The sequence below is a fragment of the Epinephelus lanceolatus genome, chromosome 7, assembly GCF_041903045.1.
Source record: "Epinephelus lanceolatus isolate andai-2023 chromosome 7, ASM4190304v1, whole genome shotgun sequence".
Lineage (NCBI taxonomy): Eukaryota > Metazoa > Chordata > Actinopteri > Perciformes > Serranidae > Epinephelus > Epinephelus lanceolatus.
The window spans coordinates 33815216-33838880 of record NC_135740.1 but is presented as its reverse complement, the minus strand read 5'-3'; positions in this window follow the sequence as shown (position 1 = coordinate 33838880).

Sequence of the window (23665 nt, the reverse complement as noted above, 5' to 3'; positions counted from 1 at the left end):
TAGTGACCTGATAATATAATCAGACAGGTCAGTCACAGTTTTTTTTTCCATCCTCGGCTTGCAAATTGTACCACGAGAGGCTGCGGTGAACAAAATAACTGTAACACTGCAACCTTTCCAATTTATAATCACTAGACCTGAAATACCAAACCTGCCTCGAATTCTCTCCCTGTCTTTGAGGCCAGCGATCTTTGTGTGTGCATGTGTGTGTGTGTGTGTGTGTGTGTGTGTGTGTGTTACTCAGGGGAAGGAAAGCCTCATCTGGCCACAGAAGTTGCCAAGTTCAAACATGGTCTCTATACTTAAATGTGAACAAGTCTCACAGCTGCTCCGTTTCAAAGACAATTCACACAACAATTGTGGACAAAACTCTCTTAATAAAACACTTTATTTTCCAGTACTGAATCACCTGAGACCATCATTGTTTTCTCATCACACCGAGACAGCAGTTAGAAAATAGAAAAAATGTTATACTACTACAAACACAGGCTGTGGTTCGCTTTATTCTGTAAAAAAATGTCATTAGTTTTAGCTGTTAAGAGATATATTTTCCTATCTTGACTACCCCACAGTGCCTCCTTTATAACAGAATCACACTATTCCACCTCAGAATCTAATAATAAACTGTTTCTGAATACATTTCCTGAGTAAACCAAGGAAATTAAAGATGTGTGATTACTGGCACCACCAAGTGGTGACTGCAAAAAGGAAACCATCTCATTTATTCTCTGAGGTGTGAAGTTGACCTTTTAGTATTACTGTAATAATACTGCAATTTAAATAAGCAGAGGTTCAGCTGGTTAAACTGACTCTAACCAGGCAGTCCAAATTAACAGGAGCCAAACACACTGATCCATAACTCAGATACTCACATTCAGTTTTCACAGTAGAGTTTGTGAGATATCTCTAACAACATTATGACTTTATCTACAGCACGCACGGTGTCACATTTCCTCTGAGACTTCCTGTGTATACTACAACAACCAACAACCAATCTTACAACATACATCATGAAAAGCATGAAGAAACATAGATAAACAAGCAGGATGAGGATGCATTTGATCACAGCACTCTTCACACAGCAACCTCCACCACGTTACGAAAGAAAAACCACAGCTCGGATAATTTTCATTTGAACTAAATACAGCAGAGTTAAATAAAACAAACAGGAAAAGGGTGCTGCTCTCAGTTTCTCAGAAAGACTAATGCTGGAAATAAATAGTTTAATAATCCAATAAGAGGAGACCTTATCAGTTAGTTGGTGAGTTAGTTAAACTTTTATTTAACAGATGTGGTGATAATCTGTGTCATTACATTGTCAAAAAATCCCCCCAAAAAGACCAAAACCAACAATGACTTGTTACCCACAAGTATTGTTTGTGTATCTAACTCCTCTGTACCATAGAGCTCCTAAAACTATTATAAGCACATCAGTAAGCCACACTGTTGCACTGTGGGTTTCTTTTCTCACAACAAGAGACATGGGCACCAGTGGGGCGTCACACAGAGGGTGAGGTGGCGCCCTACCCAAATTGAACCCACATTCACTTTCCTGCTACCATAAATACTCACTAGTGTATCACACCAAATTCGTAACATTACACAGGTAAAAATAGTCCCCAACAATGCACTTTTTACTCCCGTTTAAGTAACACATGCTAAAAAACTACTGTTAGAGCCATTTCTGGTCCTAGTTTCCTATTATTTTTTGAGTCACTCTAACGCACCGCCTGACCTGGCATCTCGGGAACCTTAATTACAGGCAGGTGTGCTGGTCTTTGGCCGCCATGTTTTTGGTTAATCTTGGTTTTTACTGTTTGATGAAGTCGTGTAATACCCCACTGATGAGGCCTGTTTATCTGGGGAATGTTTGTTTGGGGATTTTGTTTTCATTTTTGAACACGAGAATCAAGGCAGTCAGTAAGCGTCATCTTGCAACTCTCCATACATCCTGCAAATCAGTCAACTCTAAACCAAGAGAAGCACCTGGATCATCAAACTGTGAGTAAGTGAGACAGTGAGTTCATCATATCTCCCATTATGGCATCTGTGGGCGGCTATTTTTGAACTTATTTGGAAGCTGCAATAACTACTGTTGTGTCTTTTAGGAAATTCTTTTCCTTTTTTAAAAGAAACAGTATAAATCTGTGAGCCATCTTCACTGGGAACAAATGGGCTCAGGGTTGAGAGCCACTAGGTGTTTCCATGACCTGTTTATATGCGCATTTTCAATTTGCGCTTAAAAAAACCTGGGTGGAAAAGCAAAAAAATTGAAAAAAATTTGAAAATATCACAAAAAAAAGTTTTTATGCATAGGGTAGGTCGAAAAGTTGGTGCATTGATAAAAAGTAAATGCAGCTACGTGCAACTGTAACAGATTTAGCGGATGAATAATGATGTATAGTCATGACATACTGTCATTGCATAAGACACTGCGAGCTCACTTTATCGCCTCTGGAGGCTTTTAGCACAAATACGTACAGTCAGGTCCATAATTATTTGGACAATGATACAGTTGCCGTCATTTTGGCTCTGTACACCACCACAATGGGTTTTAAATGAAACAATGAATACCTGCTTAAAGTGCAGACTCTCAGCTTTCATTTAAGGCTTTTTTCAAAAATGTAGTATGAACCGTGTAGGAATTACAACCATTTCTTCACACAGTCCCCCGACTTTAAGGGCTCATAAGTATTTGGACAAACTAACATAATCATCAATTAAACAGTCATTTTTAATACTTGGTTGCAAATCCTTTGCAGTCAATGACTGCCTGAAGTGTTGGACACATAGGCATCATCAGATGCTGGGTTTCTTCCCTGGTGATGCTCTGCCAGCCCTTTACTGCAGCCGTCTGCACTTCCTGCTTGTGTTTTGGGTGTTTTGCCCTCAGTTTTGGCTTCAGCAAGAGAAACGCATGCTCAGTTGGATTCAGGTCAGATGATATGACTTGGCCATTGCAGAACATTCCACTTCTTTGCCTTAAAAATGTCTTTGGTTGCTTTTGCAGTATGCTTCAGGTCATTGTCCATCTGCACTGTGAAGCATCGTCCAATGAGTTTTGAAGCATTTGGTTGAATCTGAGCAGATAATGGTGCCCCAAACACTTCAGCTTTCATCCTGCTGCTCTTGTAAGCAGTCACATCATCAATAAATACAAGAGAACCAGTTCCACTGGCAGCCATACATGGCCATGACATAACAATACCTCCACCATGCTTCACTGATGAGGTGGTGTGCTTTGGATCATGAGCAGTTCCTTCCCTTCTTCCTTCTCTTGTCTTCCCATCATTCTGGTAGTTGATCTTTGTTTTATCTGTCCATAGTATGCTGTTCCACATCTGTACAGGCCTTTATGATGGTTTTTGACAAACTCTAATTTGGCCTTCCATTTTTAAGGCTAACCAATGGTTTGCATCTTGTGATAAACCCTCTGTATTTATTCTAGTGAAGTCTTGTCTTGCTTACAAGAGCAGCAGGATGAAAGCTGAAGTGTTTGGGGCACCATTACCTGCTCAGATTCAACTAAATGCTTCAAAACTCATTGGACGATGCTTCACAGTGCAGTTGGACAATGACCTGAAGCATACTGCAAAAGCAACCAAAGACATTTTTAAGGCAAAGAAGTGGAATGTTCTGCAATGGCCAAGTCATATTATCTGACCTGAATCCAATTGAGCATGCGTTTCTCTTGCTGAAGCCAAAACTGAGGGCAAAACACCCAAAACACAAGCAGGAAGTGCAGACGGCTGCAGTAAAGGGCTGGCAGAGCATCACCAGGGAAGAAACCCAGCATCTGATGATGCCTATGTGTCCAACACTTCAGGCAGTCATTGACTGTAAAGGATTTGCAACCAAGTATTAAAACTGACTGTTTAACTGATGATTATGTTAGTTTGTCCAAATACTTATGAGCCCTTAAAGTCGGGGGACTGTGTGAAGAAATGGTTGTAATTCCTACAAGGTTCATACTACATTTTTGAAAAAAGCCTTAAATGAAAGCTGAGAGTCTGCACTTTAAGCAGGTATTCATTGTTTCATTTAAAACCCATTGTGGTGGTGTACAGAGCCAAAATGACGACAACTGTATCATTGTCCAAATAATTATGGACCTGACTGTATATACACAGGCTGTTTTTAGAACACTTCCAAAAGCACATAACTGTAACTCTCCATTTCCGTTGTCCAATGAGCTCTATGTCGTTACACATCCATTGTTTTCCCTTGATTCTCTCCCTAGTCCACAGTGGTATGATGGCACTTGACTGGAGAATGAGCATCACTTCTGCTTATCTCCATGAACCAACTCCCAATATACGCACAACAGTGGATCAAAAAGGGCACGAACTACATTTTCTTTTGCTGATTTTACAGAAAAAGTTATAATATCTTTATATCTTTATGTTTAATGTAACCACGTTTCCACTTTCTTTACCCAATATAATTAAACTGATGTACTTTTAGTTGTTATTTTTGTCCACTCTGCCTTTGTAACATCTATTGCATGTGTCTACACCCTCTGTTAATCTTCCTGCTGGTTTTAGTGTTGTGTTGTTAAGTTGATATGGACGTCACAGTAGGCTGAGAAATGTACATTTATGCACAGGATCCAAATGTGCTGTGTTTAGTGTTTGTACTGATATGCTAATTTGTAACACCTGTCAACAGGAGGCTTTTTAAAAGTTAAATGAAGAAAAAAAACCAACCATTCCTTTTTTCTCCATAACCGCTTATCCTGTTAGGAGTTGAGGGGAGGCTGGAGCCTATCCCAGCTGACACTGGGTGAGAGGCAGGGTTCACCCTGGACAGGTCACCAGACTATCACAGGGCTGACATACTGTATAGAGACAGACAATCATTCACACTCACACCTACAGACAATTTAGAGTCACCAATTCACCTGCCTGTCTTTTGGGAGGAAGCCGGAGTACCTGGAGAAAACCCACGCTGACACGGGGAGAACATGCAAACTCCACACAGAAGGGCTCCCCCACCCTGGGGGCATTTTCCATTCAGTCGGTAGATAATTCTGTAGTGTTGGTAGAATGTTCTCCCTTTTTTCCTCATGAAGGTCTTTTTTCGAAGTTCTTCTTCATCTGAATCAAAGGACTTTTGTTATATGTTGCATGCTATGGATTTCATGAATAAAACTGAATTTACTTGGCTTGACTCATGATTGGACGATGTGGTACAGCTATGGTTAAAGAAGTCACATAGGGTCTAGAAATAAGGTTTGAAAAAACCTCAACATGACCTTGCAATCACCAGCATGTAATTTTTTTTACTATATTTTACATTATTACTATATTATTATATCTTCTTATCACCAGTATTGCAAGTGGCTAACAAATTGTAATATAAGCATTTATGTTAAACATCAGGCACCAACTAAAGGCAGACTGTGGTGTGTGTGTGTCCAGACCAAGTGGTTCTATTCTGGACCAGTGACCAGTGGGAACAAATAATTCAAATAAGACAGCTACTTGTTTAATGTGTCTGAATGTTGAAAGCATCCTACTTTGGAAATTATCAATACATATCATTGAAATGATATGGAAATATACTGTACTTTGTTGACTGTATTTGTTGGATAAAGGGGGGCAAAATAGGAAATTATGAGGTCTGGGCCTTTTCTGGGAGAAAGTTTTAGTAACCAGACCTCTTTAAATTTTAATTGAACATCCCTGTCATACATGATTTGCATGGATGAGACATCTCCTGTTAGCGGCAGTGTTAAATGTTATTCCCTAATTGCAGCTGTGGATCTCACAGTCTGCAGAGGATCTCATGATGGCTTTCACACTCGGGCCGGGATCAAGTCATTACAGCCATCGCACAGTCAATTAACTTCCATTCTCTGCCCCGTCGTGTCCTTTAAACCACTTGAACCTCATGAGCCGGGCATAACACATTGAGATCCGTGGATTATATGAATGGAGTGGCTGTCTCGCTCAGTCACAGTCGGCAATGAGGATGAAATAGGCTGCACCTGCTTGAAGTTAATGGGGATGGATTGTGTCCGGGGTGATGCAGAGCCACATTTACTGGAGGCCGCAGCCGGAGTGAGGACCTGAACTGTGAGCCTGCTGAACTACAGCAGCACAGGAAGACGGATGCCTGCTTTCCCAACAGGCTATTACACATGTGACCGGACCAGAGGTGGCCCGAAGAGTAAGGCCCAGGATTCAATGGTCGAGAGGTTGCAGTAATTAGACTTGACCATGCTGCTGCTCATCCATTATTCCTGGTCCCACTGTTGCTCATTTGGAATTGCTAGGGAAATGCCTTGGTCCCACTTAATATAGTGTGCGTGTGTGTGTGTGTGTGTGTGTGTGTGTGTGTGTGTGTGAGTACCTGCACAGATACAATATTTGACTTTTAAAAGTTTAGAGAAAAGCCTATAGAGTTTTAGCCCTTTAACTATCTAATGAATCTTCATCATTGGGTAAAAGAAACATGACTGCTTTAGGTTTTTGCAAAGTTTCCAGAAGTTGTAACTTCAGTTGTCTGTACCTGAGTTTGACTTTGGGCCAGGACACATGCCGCATCTTCTTCCACCTGGAAAGCTCGAGGGCGGGCACTGGGTGCCACTCTTGTGCCTACACTCTGTGCCAACTTTCAAGGGCATGGACCAGCACTGTCATAGCTTATGTACCAGACTGGAGCTGATCTTCTTCCAGGTGTGGCGTAAAGCTCTGGATCGCCCTGCGCTAAAATGATCAACCTTTCCTCAATATATATGATTGACTGACATCAGGCTATTCTAACAAACTGTTTATATGTTTTTCTACTAAAGGTACTGCACCCAAATTCGTACATATCCCACGTAATTTGAAAGGCTGCAATTATGTGACCAATGCACTTACAGGACTAAACAAGGGAGTGGCCCTGAGCGGTCTGGAGTCATGGATGGGTCACAAAAAAACAGACTTTCACACAGAACTTTCCCCTGGAGTTGCACATTCAGGACTATGTGAACTTTGAGTGAACTTTGAGTGATTTTATGGTACGTCCATTAACTTTATATATATTATGTAACTGTATGTTAAGGGTGTAACGTCATTTGTGGGGCGCTAATTCGTAGCACATCATACAAACTATTGTGCATGCATCTTTCGTTTGATATCATACGAACCATTCTATGAGAATATGTTGCTGAAATTTACAGAAGAAAGGAAAGGTACCTGGTAGTTGTGATTGGCTGTTCCTCATCACATGAGTTGCGGTGCATGTTGCTGCGTTCCAAAAGTTGAACTTTGTTGATTAGTAGATAATTTACTCTACCTGCTGTGTCACAGCCACCCTTTATTTAATTGTAGGTTATTGCTCTCTTACTCTCACTACTTTTTACATTTTATGTTTAACATTAGGTCAGCATTATTGAATAAAAGTATTTCTGCTTCAAAAGGGGGGCATGACAGAAAAACTTTGAGAATGTGTTTGTTTGTTTTGAATAAAAAATATCCAGTAGTTGGATGCTTGATATATCCTCCTGAGACCCTGCGTCCTCACATGAGGACATTACATTTTGGGTTTCTTGCCCCTTATACTTCATTCTGCTTAACTTAAACCTGTTGTCCTTGTTTGTGGACACTTTTATCCTCAGTCCCGACACAAAATTTGGACAAGGTACAAAACCTGGGGTCTCAGAAGGATATGTGAAATGATTTCACCTAATCATCAGTGCTACAGCTGAATGCATTCTTTAATATAACAAGCCTTATAGATTCAAATCAAAAGAAAGGTATTTTTTAATTTTTCTGCTAAGCTTGCAAAGCTGAAGGAGCAGAGCTGTAGCCTCCACGTTTCTCATGTTATTTTATTTATTTTGTTGCATTCAGTTAAATATGCATTATGTAAGTTATATTTTCAGCATGAAGGTCTGAATGCAACCTTCTCTACATTCTGCTGGAGACATACTGACTACGTTATTGAGTTTTTGTTGGCCTTACAGTAGTCCAATTAAAATATAATAAGTATCAAAATATTTAAATTAGTCTAATAAATACGCAGCATGTATTTGTTTTTAGTTTGTAGAATGTAACTCCCCCCAGGGTTGCTAAAACCTCCAAATTCCCAGAATGGTCTGTTCTGAACATCCACCCCCAGCTGCTCTTCCTGCAGTTTCTTCCATTTTTCCCCTGGTTAAGTTTTTTTTGAGGGGAGTTTTTCCTTATCCACTGTGATGTTCCAAAGACAGTGAGTGTCGTATGTTGTAAAGCCCTCTGAGGCAAATTGTGATTTGTGATATTGGGCTATATGAATAAAACTGAATTGAACTGAATTAAATGAAAAGGACATGACCTCAGTATCATGTTAACTACAGCCCAGTTCTCTAATTTCCTTCACATATAATTGCCTATAGCTGATAAAATACGTTAAGAACAGACTGATGTGTTGCTGTTCATTAAATAACAGAAATGACAGCAAACTGGCTTTTTAAAAAAGAACAGAAGAACCAGACAACTGTCTTATATTATGGCTCCTAAACACGATTCAATAAACTGCAGATGCTTTCAGTGAAATCAGTGAAGAATACTGTGTTTACTTGTTTTATCTGAACAGAAAACACATGCTGATGGTATCTGTGTTTCTCACCACAGGCAGATGGAGCGAGATGAGAGCCACACGGCTGTTCGCCAGGTGCACCACATTAATAGGAAATGAATGCACGAGGTATGATTCTTGGAAAAATGAGCAGTTTCAATCAGTTAGACTGTTTGTAGCATATATGCATGTTTATTACAGAATGTTCAGGAAACAGTATCAAGATGTTTTTGTGGTTTTAATCTATTTCAGATGTTAAATCTGAAAGACAAAATCCTACAATAACTGCAACAGTCTGTTTCTTTTTAATTTATAATGTATTTGTAATATACTAACATACAACCAACTACATGATTCATAAAGGTCATAAAGTAAACATAATAACGTAATTATGTGATAAAGCTAGCAGGTGTAGTTTGGCATGATGCAGAACAACCACTGCTCCACCCAGCTTAGTCTTAGCAAGGCACTGGAAACATGGGAGCTATTTTCTGTCTAGAGAACTACATCCGCTGTCCATATCATGACACAGGAAGAAGCATAGACAAGAGGCTCATGCTTGTGACAGCACGAAATGTTAACAATAATGGCGTCCTCCTTGGCTGAGCTGTAACATTTGCATGCTCAGGTGCTAGATGAGATAGCAGTAGAAGCACATGTCTTTCTGCGTGGTGATGTGGTTGGCAGACAGAAAATAGTTCCTACATGAAACTGTTCACAACAAGGTCTGTGAATTATTTTAAGTAACTGGGTCATGATTTCTGGAAAGAGACAATTACTGATGAGTTTTTCAAATGTATTTTTTGACGCTTTGAGCATCAAAAGCCAAGTGCCATCTAGTTTCATTATATTCAAGGGAAGGCAGACATCTCTACAGCTGATATCGTCAACACTTGGCAACACACACCAAAACAATTGAGAATGATAAAGAGCAATGCAAGTAAAAAGGCAGTTCTTTGTGAGCACAGGGGAGTCTGGAAAATATGATACAATACATGGTGTACCACAGGGCTCTATACTTGCTCCTCTGCTGTTCTCATTGTGCATGCTGCCGTAAAATAAACAGGAATCATAAAGTAAATTTCCATAGTTATGCAGATGATACCCAGTTTTATGCATTAAGACAGATGACTCTCACTGCCTGAAGCTACTAACCACCTGTCTCATCAATGTCAAAATACGAATGATCAAAAACTACCTCCAGTGAAATGAAGATAACACAAACATTATTTTAATATGTCCAGGTTGTCTTGCCTCACAAGTCAAGCCGGCAGTTCAAAGTCCAGCGTTTACTCTTGACTAAAAGCTTAGTTTTAAAAACCACAATGACAGTGCCACAAAAAACACCTATTTCCATCTCAGAAATATCTCAAGAGTTGGTTCCTATCTGTCAAATCAGGATGCAGCAAAACTGACCCATGCCTTTATCTTCTCACAGATGGATTACTGTAACACCCTGCCCACTGGCTTCCCAAAGACATCAATTAGCAAACTTCAACTCATATGAAATGCAACAACTAGAGTACTAACAAAAATAAGAGGGAAAGAACAAATGACTCCAATACTTGCCTCTCTTCTCTGGCTGCCTGTATCATATAAGATTGAATATAAAGTTTCCTTATTGGTTTTAAAAGCTCTTAATGATATGTCACACTCATACATAGCAGACTGTCTGTCATGTGTCAATCCAAATCAGGCACTACAGTCATCAGACTCCGGACTTAACACTTCCAAGGACTCACATAAAAGTTGCAGCAGCCTTTAGTGCCTATGCCCCCAAGTTATGGAATACACTACCACTGCATATTCGACTTTTTATTTTGGCCTTCTCTTAAATGAAGAAGCTTGTCTTTTATCAGACTGCTTTACCCACCTTACGCCACTATTGTATTTAATGCTGACTTGATGTTGACTCATTGCTGATTTATTGATATCTTTTTATTGTCTGTGGTTTTAATGTCTTTTAATATGGTATCTTTTATCTTACCTCCTGATTCTTACAAAAATGTTGTATATCTTATTGCTCTGTGTGCCTCTTTATGCGTTTATGTATTTGTTTTTTTTTCTCCTGTCTCTGTGAAGCACTTGAGCGGCATTTAGTGTTTAAAAGGTAATATATAAATAAAATTCATCATTATTGGTATTATTATAATTAGGGATGCATGATAACTTTTCTTTTAAACTGATACCGATAACTTTCAGCTCCTAAAGGCCGATACCGATAACACACACACATATACATTATATATATATACAGTACAGGCCAAAGAGATATCAAATCGTTTTTTTGTTTGATATCTTTTCGAAAATGTTTGAGATGCTTGCCAATAGTTTTTCATTGGAAAAAATAAATATCTCTTCATTTAAAGAGTCAAAACTGTTTTGGTTTTGTTCATAGTATTGATGTCATGATCTTAGGTATGTATGTATGTGTATATATGTAAATGTATATATATATATATATATATATATATATATATATATACAGTACAGGCCAAAAGTTTGGACACACCTTCTCATTCAATGCGTTTTCTTTATTTTCATGACTATTTACTTTGTAGATTCTCACTGAAGGCATCAAAACTATGAATGAACACATGTGGAGTTATGTACTTAACAAAAAAAGGTGAAATAACTGAAAACATGTTTTATATTCTAGTTTCTTCAAAATAGCCACCCTTTGCTCTGATTACTGCTTTGCACACTCTTGGCATTCTCTCCATGAGCTTCAAGAGGTAGTCACCTGAAATGGTTTCCACTTCACAGGTGTGTCTTATCAGGGTTAATTAGTGGAATTTCTTGCTTTATCAATGGGGTTGGGACCATCAGTTGTGTTGTGCAGAAGTCAGGTTAATACACAGCCGACAGCCCTATTGGACAACTGTTAAAATTCATATTATGGCAAGAACCAATCAGCTAACTAAAGAAAAATGAGTGGCCATCATTTCTTTAAGAAATGAAGGTCAGTCAGTCCGGAAAATTGCAAAAACTTTAAATGTGTCCCCAAGTGGAGTCGCAAAAACCATCAAGCGCTACAACGAAACTGGCACACATGAGGACCGACCCAGGAAAGGAAGACCAAGAGTCACCTCTGCTTCTGAGGAGAAGTTCATCCGAGTCACCAGCCTCAGAAATCGCAAGTTCACAGCAGCTCAGATCAGAGACCAGATGAATGCCACACAGAGTTCTAGCAGCAGACCCATCTCTAGAACAACTGTTAAGAGGAGACTGCGCCAATCAGGCCTTCATGGTCAAATAGCTGCTAGGAAACCACTGCTAAGGAGAGGCAACAAGCAGAAGAGATTTGTTTGGGCCAAGAAACACAAGGAATGGACATTAGACCAGTGGAAATCTGTGCTTTGGTCTGATGAGTCCAAATTTGAGATCTTTGGTTCCAACCGCCGTGTCTTTGTGAGACGCAGAAAAGGTGAACGGATGGATTCCACATGCCTGGTTCCCACTGTGAAGCATGGAGGAGGAGGTGTGATGGTGTGGGGGTGTTTTGCTGGTGACACTGTTGGGGATTTATTCAAAATTGAAGGCACACTGAACCAGCATGGCTACCACAGCATCCTGCAGCGACATGCCATCCCATCCGGTTTGCGTTTAGTTGGACGATCATTTATTTTTCAACAGGACAATGACCCCAAACACACCTCCAGGCTGTGTAAGGGCTATTTGACCAAGAAGGAGAGTGATGGAGTGCTGCGGCAGATGACCTGGCCTCCACAGTCACCGGACCTGAACCCAATCGAGATGGTTTGGGGTGAGCTGGACCGCAGAATGAAGGCAAAGGGGCCAACAAGTGCTAAACACCTCTGGGAACTCCTTCAAGACTGTTGGAAAACCATTTCAGGTGACTACCTCTTGAAGCTCATGGAGAGAATGCCAAGAGTGTGCAAAGCAGTAATCAGAGCAAAGGGTGGCTATTTTGAAGAAACTAGAATATAAAACATGTTTTCAGTTATTTCACCTTTTTTTGTTAAGTACATAACTCCACATGTGTTCATTCATAGTTTTGATGCCTTCAGTGAGAATCTACAATGTAAATAGTCATGAAAATAAAGAAAACGCATTGAATGAGAAGGTGTGTCCAAACTTTTGGCCTGTACTGTATATATATATATATATATATATATATATATACACATTTACATATATACACATACATACATACCTAAGATCATGACATTAATACTATGAACAAAACCAAAACAGTTTTGACTCTTTAAATGAAGAGACATTTATTTTTTCCAATGAAAAACTATTGGCAAGCATCTCAAACATTTTCGAAAAGATATCAAACAAAAAAACTATTTGATATCTCAAATGAACATCAATTTAAATAAGGTGCATTACTTACTGATATAAAAATAAAGGTCCCTTGAACTGATGCAAATACATGCATCGGGATTACAAACTGAAAAAGTTCATTCCAGAAGGTCAAAAAAATAAATATATATAGAAAATGATTGCACTTAACAAGTTAGACTTGTCTATGTAAACAAACTGAAAAAGTGCATTCCATAGTAACAAAAAATAAGTTTAAAGAATTTTGGCTTATGGTTCCCTTCAAATGAATACCTTTTCACTAAGGTAAATAGGGTTCAGTTGTTCTTTTATGTCATATTAGGAGAGAGACAGAGACAGACACAGAGACACAGAGTCTGTGTGTGTTTGAGATAGTGTTGTCACGGTACCAAAATTGGGACCCACAGTACGATACCAGTGACAGTATCACAGTTCTGAGTAGTATCACTATACTACAGCAAAAATGAGGCAAATGTGCCTTTTGTCATTTATAAAAAGATAAATCACTTTTCTATAATACATCAATGATATTTCAAAGGAATAAATTACTTATTGACTTATTCATACTTCAAAAACAGCATCAATCAGTGATTAACATAGGGGGGATCAAAATAAAATAAAAATCAACCAGCCACCCTCCTCCCCTGACAAGTCCCTTCATAAGTAACAAACAGTCCCTAAAGTTTCTCCACTGATACGCCACATGCCGCCATGGCTCAGCTGTTCAGGTACTTTTGGGCAGTCATGACAACAAGTTATTCACCTGGAGCCGGACTTCTTCGCCGGTAAGCCGTTATAATGTGCCGCCGTATTTGACAGGAATACGTATTCCTGTCTGTGTCTGTGACCCCCGTTCAACCCACAACCGGCGGGATTCGCCGTTACTGTTTATCGCCACACTGCCGACATTTTACTCTATCCGTCAACACACGCGGTTTGATTGCGTTATCAAAACACGCCGCTATTATTCGGCCTTGCTTTTCACTTATTCCACCGAATGCAGAATGTGTGGGTTTTTTTGCAATATTCGGCCGAATATATTCGGTGCATCCCTACATAGGAGCCTTCCCCCACTCCCCTCAATGCTGCTCTCCTCACTATACTGGCTGCTGCGCTGTGCAAGTGCACAGATGTCTCAGAGTGGTGGTGCATTTGCAGAAATGCAAAAAAAAAAAAATAAAATAAAATGCAAAAAGGAGAAGCAGCGGCGGCAATAATTTAGCAGCGGCGACACGCCGCTGCTAAATGAATGTAGCGGAAACACTGATACGTACTGTGGAGTTTTAGTGCCGCGGTCTACCGTTGGTACCAGTATACCGTGCAAGGTGTGAGAGAGAGTGTGCGCATCTGTGTGTGTGTGTGTGTGTGTGTGAAAGAGAGAGAGTGTGCACGTCTGTGTGAAATTATAACTGAGTTAACGAGTTGTTTTCTGACATGAGGGGGTATTCTTGAATTTTCCCAGTCAGAAAGAGTTTTTCTGATTATGCCGATGTCACTTGAACGCAGCATTCACTGCAGGCCATTCAGGTCTCATAGTGGGAGCGGGGCACTGCTATGCTGACAAAATTATATATGTTTATATATGATTATATATGATTTGAAATCAACATTACATCTATCGCCATGTTGTTTTTTTGGAGTCAGAAGTGACTATATTTGGGTGAGAGGCTGGCACTGTAGAGGAGCGAGGGGTGGATCTGACTGAGAAGCTGAGGACACTATCAGCAGACAGCCTGTCACTTAAAGCGTCCCATCCTTTATTATGCGCAACGTTAAGCCTTAATCAAATGTAAACTGGTGAATTATATAGACATTCAGCCCCTCTACAGTTGTCAAGAAGGAGGAGATTAGCTATAGAGACCAAAAGCATTTTTTGCATGAGGCTGGAACATACAGTCAGGTCCATAATTACACTGCCTGGCCAAAAAAAAAGTCACCACCAAAAAAAAAGGTCATATACTCTAATATTTCGTTGGACCACCTTTAGCTTTGATTACGGCACGCATTCGCTGTGGCATTGTTTCGATAAGCTTCTGCAATGTCACAAGATTTATTTCCATCCAGTGTTGCATTAATTTTTCACCAAGATCTTGCATTGATGATGGTAGAGTCTGACCGCTGCGCAAAGCCTTCTCCAGCACAACCCAAAGATTCTCAATGGGGTTAAGGTCTGGACTCTGTGGTGTCCAATCCATGTGTGAAAATGATGTCTCATGCTCCCTGAACCAGTCTTTCACAATTTGAGCCCGATGAATCCTGGCATTGTTATCTTGGAATATGCCTGTGCCATCAGGGAAGAAAAAATCCATTGATGGAATATCCTGGTCATTCAGTATATTCAGGTAGTCAGCTGACCTCATTCTTTGAGCACATACTGTTGCTGAACCTAGACCTGACCAACTGCAGCAACCCCAGATCATAACACTGCCCCCACAGGCTTGTACAGTAGGCACTAGGCATGATGGGTGCATCACTTCATCTGCCTCTCTTCTTACCCTGATGTGCCCATCACTCTGGAACAGGGTAAATCTGGACTCATCAGACCACATGACCTTCTTCCATTGCTCCAGAGTCCAATCTTTATGCTCCCTAGCAAATTGAAGCCTTTTTTTCCGGTTAGCCTCACTGATTAGTGGTTTTCTTAAGGCTACACAGCTGTTCAGTCCCAATCCCTTGAGTTCCCTTCGCATTGTGCGTGTGGAAATGCTCTTACTTTCACTATTAAACATAGCCCTGAGTTCTACTGTTGTTTTTCTTCGATTTGATCTCACCAAACGTTTAAGTGATCGCCGATCACGATCATTGAGGATTTTTTTTCCGGCCACATTTCTTCCTCGAAGACGATGGGTCCCCACTATCCTTCCAGTTTTTAATAATGCGTTGGACAGTTCTTAACCCAATTTTAGTAGTTTCTGCAATCTCCTTAGATGTTTTCTCTGCTTGATGCATGCCAGTGATTTGACCCTTCTCAAACAGACTAACATCTTTTCCACGACCACGGGATGTGTCTTTCGACATGGTTGTTTAGGAAATGAGAAGCAACTCATTGCACCAGTTGGGGTTAAATAACTTGTTGCCAGCTGAAAGATAATCGCCCATGCAGTAATTATCCAATAGGAGGCTCGTACCTATTTGCTTAGTTAAATCCAGGTGGCGACTTCTTTTTTGGCCAGGCATTGTATTTGGACAATGATACAGTTGTCGTCATTTTGGCTCTGTACACCACTACAATGGGTTTTAAATGAAACAATGAATACCTGCTTAAAGTGCAGACTCTTAGCTTTCATTTAAGGCTTTTTTCAAAAATGTAGTATGAACCATGTAGGAATTACAACCATTTCTTCACACAGTCCCCCGACTTTAAGGGCTCATAAGTATTTGGACAAACTAACATAATCATCAATTAAACAGTCAGTTTTAATACTTGGTTGCAAATCCTTTGCAGTCAATGACTGCCTGAAGTGTTGGACACATAGGCATCATCAGATGCTGGGTTTCTTCCCTGGTGATGCTCTGCCAGCCCTTTACTGCAGCCGTCTGTACTTACTGCTTGTGTTTTGGGTGTTTTGCCCTCAGTTTTGGCTTCAGCAAGAGAAACGCATGCTCAATTGGATTCAGATCAGATGATATGACTTGGCCATTGCAGAACATTCCACTTCTTTGCCTTAAAAATGTCTTTGGTTGCTTTTGCAGTATGCTTCAGGTCATTGTCCAACTGCACTGTGAAGCATCGTCCAATGAGTTTTGAAGCATTTGGTTGAATCTGAGCAGATAATGGTGCCCCAAACACTTCAGCTTTCATCCTGCTGCTCTTGTCAGCAGTCACATCATCAATAAATACAAGAGAACCAGTTCCACTGGCAGCCATACATGGCCATGACATAAAAGTACCTCCACCATGCTTCACTGATGAGGTGGTGTGCTTTGGATCATGTGCAGTTCCTTCCCTTCTTCCTTCTCTTGTCTTCCCATCATTCTGGTAGTTGATCTTTGTTTTATCTGTCCATAGTATGCTGTTCCACAACTGTACAGGCTTTTTTGATGGTTTTTGACAAACTCTAATCTGGCCTTCCATTTTTAAGGCTAACCAATGGTTTGCATCTTGTGATAAACCCTCTGTATTTATTCTAGTGAAGTCTTGTCTTGCTTACAAGAGCAGCAGGATGAAAGCTGAAGTGTTTGGGGCACCATTACCTGCTCAGATTCAACTAAATGCTTCAAAACTCGTTGGACGATGCTTCACAGTGCAGACGGACATTGACCTGAAGCATATTGCAAAAGCAACCTAAGACATTTTTAAGGCAAAGAAGTGGAATGTTCTGCAATGGCCAAGTCATATTATCTGACCTGAATCCAATTGAGGATGCGTTTCTCTTGCTGAAGCCAAAACTGAGGGCAAAACACCCAAAACACAAGCAGGAAGTGCAGACGGCTGCAGTAAAGGGCTGGCAGAGCATCACCAGGGAAGAAACCCAGCATCTGATGATGCCTATGTGTCCAACATTTCAGGCAGTCATTGACTGTAAAGGATTTGCAACCAAGTATTAAAACTGACTGTTTAACTGATGATTATGTTAGTTTGTCCAAATACTTATGAGCCCTTAAAGTCGGGGGACTGTGTGAAGAAATGGTTGTAATTCCTACAAGGTTCATACTACATTTTTGAAAAAAGCCTTAAATGAAAGCTGAGAGTCTGCACTTTAAGCAGGTATTCATTGTTTCATTTAAAACCCATTGTGGTGGTGTACAGAGCCAAAATGACGACAACTGTATCATTGTCCAAATAATTATGGACCTGACTGTGTATCTACTGTGAAGTTAGGCATTTTAACGTGGGGCTGTGTGGGGATTGACTGGCTTCTGGAGCCAGTGTCAAGCAGCTGTTCAAAGAACTGCAGTTTTTGGCACTTCTTTGTTGGCTTCATTTTTTATCCCCCGAGGTCTCTGCTAGGTTAGCAGGCACTAAGCCCTAGTATAACCTCACACAGCTGCTAGCATAACTATAGACTCTTGGTCTTGTTATACATGTAGATGGAAGTCATTCAAAACATATTTTTTTTACAATGCAAGCAAAACACTACTTGCTACTCAATTTCTGAGTCACATCTCCAGTATGTAAGTCTTTTAGAGCATGCACATAGGGTGATTATATCAGACAGTGAACCTCATTAGCATTACTACCTTGCCTTATTGGCTTGAATAAGATGCTGGGCTGCTGATGATCTGAATGTGTCTTCTGAGTGGGGTGAAGCGCAGCTCCTAGCCTGCTAACAATCAGCTCCCAGCTCATTAGCCCTGGCTCCTCTCACTCAGACACATCTTCATGAGACTCCACACCACAGCAGGGGGAATGACTGGGATAAATAAGGAATAATCAAGGAATCGTTCTGGCTGCGAGTTGACCTGAATATGGGGCTCCTTGCAGTCATGGAGGCTCTGCCGACACACTGCTACCATTATAATGAATGGAGCTGTGTACGGGGAGAACTGAGAGAGAGACCTACAGTAGCATCACACTAATGCTCGGAGAGGAGGAGGAGGACGCTCTTTTGTGGTTGAGTTCATATGCAGGCTTGATTCAGTACAACTTTTGCATGCTGTGACGACTACCCACAGTCTATATTTGGAGCAGCTTCATTTGCCAGGCAAACAATATGAATTTTAGTTTTTATAAAGCCATGAATAAAACAGTCGGTGAGGAGGCAGTTGTGGTTGATTGCGGAGGACTGGTTCTCGAAAATAACATATCCTCCACTGAAAATTTCCCACTCACGGCTGACTGAGCTTCTGTGCCGCCAACATGAAAGACAGCTGGTTGAGAGAAACAAAGAACAATGTCAATGTAAGGGGAAATACATGTGTGTGTGAACCTTTAAACTGCAGCACACAAACATAGGGCAGGCAATACAAAAAAAATACTTTCCACCCTTCAAGGTTTAAGTATAATAAATAATTTCAGTTCAACTGTTGACAGTATGAAAGTGTTCTGATGTGGTTAAACATCACCTGCATGCTTCCTCTGCTAATAACACATACATTTTCTCTTCCTCTCCATGTCCGTTTCAAGCTGATGGACCACGTCGCTTCACAAAGTTCACAAAGCTGTGACACATTGCTGCAGTATCAGATCGGGTATCTTCCTCTGTGAGGATAATATTTCATGTACAGGACATTCGTTTTCTAGTCAACTTCAGCGGTGAGCCACCGCCGGTGTCCGTCCATCCATCATCACCTGACCTTCAGCTCCGTGCCCTGACGGCTGCCCGGGGCACAGGGAGAGTGACTAATGTCGTCTCAGCCACCACCTCCCCGCACCAAAGGCCCCTGATATCCGTCCAGTATTATCCGACCCTGGCGTCTACAGATTTCTATCGCTGCTCCCAGCTTTAATTATTCACGCTGCTGAATCACACTCTCACCAGAGATAGCCAGACCGGCCAGACTGCCTGCCCTCTCCCTCTCTCTGATCTTATCTATCTGGCTGTATGACACTATCTCATCTTTCTCTTATAATACTGTAGATTAGAAGAGACAACTGCTGGGGCCCGACAGTCAGCAAGTATACACTTTATAACTATGCCAAGACAAAAGAGACTGTATTTTCATAGGTAAAGTTTGGTCTCAGAGGTGGGAAGTACAAAATGAAGTCAGCTAAAAAACAAACAACCTGAAATTATATCATTATCAACTATAAAAAAATTCAGATGAAACTGGTTGTCATGTTTTCAATAACAATGACGGTGGACAAACAAGGGCATTAGAAAAGTTGTACAAATTTCTGAAATCCCCGAATCTTTCCGACGTTGGAATAGGGGTAATTTCTGTGACTTCTGAAACCAGCAACCATCCTACAAGAAAACCCACTTCATGCAGCCAAGATCAGATGTGCAGACGTGAGAGTATGCAGAGTTAAAACTTTTTTCTCAAGCTCTTTTTTCACCACGCTGCAACATTATGCCTTTGATTAAAATTGTCTAAAAGTGTGTGCTGTTATTCTTGTATTTGAACAATTATGTTAAGACTCAGCCCTCTCTGTGAGGGCTGGCTTTTCACCCCGGTGTTACTACTTTGAAATCAATTTTAGTTTAATTGATCGAAGCTGAATTTGCATCTTTGCCAAGAAGAAAAGAATACTGCCCTTTATTACCCTTATCTCTGGTTGGTGTTTAATTCTGTCATTTCAAGAGAATATTACAGTTACACATTGTCAACTGTAAATGACAAATACAAATGCAATGATTTTTTTCTCTCCCATAAACATATAGGTACTGTGTTTTTTTGTTTGTTTCAGCTCTCAGGCTGTAAACAGTCCTCTCTGGCTGTTCACAGCTCCAAAGTGCTGTAGTTGTTTTTTTATTTACATTGGGGAGACATTCCATGTTAGCATTGTCATTGTGAGTCTACAGTCATGCTCGCAGCCCTATGAGGTTGTACCACGGATGTATAAAGATAACTGGTTGCAGCGTTGGAGGTGGGGCCCCGTTCATTCCTATGAAAATTGCTCAGGGGCACATGTAGCTAAAAATGCTCTATTTCCAGACCGAATTGATTAAATGCTGATAGTGAAACAAGGGGGATGGGTTGTGACACTCAAATGTAAGTCTAAGGGAAAAAGGTTTTTTGGGCCCAATGGCATCACATGACAGACTTGAAAGTTGTAATTCAAACGTTTGGCCACAACAGAAATTGGCTTCAAAGCCCGGCACACTTCCAGGGGGCCTGGGTTTTACATAGGGACAGTTTGAGCTGCATACATGCTATCATGCTGACAATGACAATGCTAACATGCTGATATTTAGCAGGTGCTGTACCATCTTAGTTTTTTTTACATGAGCATGCTAATATTTGCTAATCAGCAGTAAAACACAAAGCACAGCTAAGGCTGATGATGTTTGGGGGGGGGGGGGTCAGCAAAGTTATTACAAATCATCGTGGGCTCAGTCCCAATATATCCCTTGCCCTTCTGTTTTGTGCATTCACGTCAAGGTGATAAGATGTCCCAATTGTTGTTGTGATTGAGTACATGGCCCTCGATGATGATACTGATGACATATCAGGATCTCGATGAGTCGCCCATTAATTATATTCACAGGGGAAGATTTCAACCGCTAACCCTGTTTCGAGGTGCAAAGGGGCACTCAAAAATGAGGGGTAAGGGTAAAAATAAGAAATGGGACTGGGCCGTGAATGTCTGTAAAAAGATTCCACGGCAATCTATCCAATAGCTGCTGAGATATTTCACTCAAAACAGACACAAAACCTTTTATCAAACCCATAACCTGATCCCCCAGAGTTTGAAACATAAGAGTAGATGACGTGAAGTATCTGAGAGGTAATTTATGAAAGTTAGTTCATTATTTTAAAAGAAACACTGGCCCACGTTTACCATGTATGCGAGGGCCCCCATAATACTGACTACCTCTGCAGCTGTTCTTACATGGTAATCTTGTACTTGATGTGGTTTATCACCGACATGCATCCTTCCTGTGGTGCTAGGAATTCAACGTGACTTTAACTTTAGTGAGACGCCTGTGAATGCATGAAGGACTTGGGTTGTATTAACCTATGAAAATTCTGAAATATCGGTCACACACACCCGCACATGCACACACCTCACCCATATTCAACCTCTGTGCTCCTCAGCCCCCCAGGCTGGGACTCTGGATCTTATTTCTTAGTGACAGGTCCAGGACAGAGGAGGGGAGGTCAGTTCATTTTTTGGCTGCTGGGAGGAGGACGAGGGGGGGTTGAGGACACAGGATGAGCTGCCAGATTGACAGGCCGATGGGGCTGTCACTGGGGGCCAAGGTGTAGAGATGTTCAGGGAGTTGGCGTTTGCAGCTCAAAAGATAAGCATCAGTGAGAATATGAGAGGCTAGATGGTAATCTTTCACAGGAAGTCAGGCTATACCATTGCAGAAGAAACCACAGGAGAGAGGCTGACCTTGTGCGCCTGTGCTTGGCTGCATCGCTTTTTGGAGGAGGCCGGGCCTCTAACCCACTGCAGACAGGAAGATACTCTAATATAGTACTGCTCTGTTTAAAAACAAAGACAAGTCAGCTTTTGAGTTTATGTGCTGATCACAGAGAAGTCGCCCTAAACTTTTGTATGATCGCAGAAGCATGAATTACCAAAATTTTGAATGTTGTGCAACATTTATCCCTGACATGATTATGGTTTTAACTGAAACTTAAGTCTGCCTTAAAAATAATGACATGAAAGATGTTAAATTGTTCTGTAGAACTGAATCTACCACCTTTCACATCATGTATGGTCATCTGATCAATTGCTAATATAAAGAAATTAAACCTCATTACGGCTCCTAAATATCCAAATAAAATATATTTGTGCTTCCACAATTATTTTCAAGGAAAAAATACAGTTTATTACAGCTCTGGTTACAGCAAGTTATTTGCAGAGGAATGTAGCGACACTGTTATCAATAGGTCAGATGGGTCAAGATACATGCAGTTATCTAATCATACAGGTTGAAAACAAGCCTCCAGTTTAGTCAAACTTATTTTGGAAGAGAAACAAAATACTTACAAGTTATTTCCAAAACTATTCCTAACAGTTTACCAACCAGATTTGTGGTTCAACATTGACTTGTGCTTGTCATAGATGTGCATTGTTATGGTCTTTTGGTAAAACCTCCAAATAAAGTGGTAACCAATCTGGATTAACTGTCGGCTTGTTTGCCACATGCACATGATCATGTTTGTTGTATTAGCGACAACCACATTGTCACCACAGATACAATCAATGGCTTACAAAATAAAACCCAAGTTTTCCTTTAACTGTGTTAACTTTGGTCTGAGCAACATAAAAAGTTTTCCTTTAACTGTGTTAACTTTGGTCTGAGCAACATAAAAAGTTTTCCTTTAAGGTCAGAAAGTACCCTGTGGCGAGTGATGCACATATTGTTTGAGGTCACTGTTTTTTTGAAGGTTAGAGAATGAGGCTTTAAAGCAGAACATCACCTGAATAATTTCTGAGACTTGCAGCAAGGTTTTTAAAATAAGAGTGAGTAATGCTCAGCTCTATATCTCTAACTACTGCCAGTGTGCCCTGTTCACAGGCCAATAAAACCGGCTCCATGGCCAATGCTGAAAATATTCTCAGCATGATTCAGCAGATCTTTTTGTCTTATTTCAGCTGTTATATAACAACTATTAATAGCTTGAGTTTAATGCCTCTCATCGTCTGGATTTTGGTTTATGTGATGACCAGCATGGCGTAAAACCATCATGCTGATATTAAATGTTGTAACTGGACATCAAGTGATCAGAGTGCTGAAGATGAGAGGAAAAGTTTTGGTTTTTAAAGAAAAACCTGACAGTCATTAACTGTTTATGCTATAAAATGGAAATATTAAACTAAAGTGAATTGAAAGGTTAAGCTTAAATAAAATATTGTCAGAAACTGTAATTTGGGTTCATCTTCTTGTTTGATGTAAAAATGAATCCAGGTGATCTGATGAGAAGAGTAAATGTCACCCTGCTTCCTTTTGCACTTGAGCAGAGCAGATGTTGAAATGTCACCAGCTTAAATTAGGGAGCATACCTGTAGCACTGGCAGATTCATTTGACCCTAATTTACTGAACAAACGGTCAGGTCCTGGTTTTCAGATACAGTCTTCCACATTCACGCTTTGCAATGCTGTTGCATGAAAACAGTTTCACACTTTTGAGAGCTGTCAAATGGCATGAAAAAAGCTAACTGCAAATGTTGAGGTTGAGACTCGTGTTCAAATTACTATTCATAGATGTATATTAATAGGTTGATGCAGACGTTTGTGATATGGGT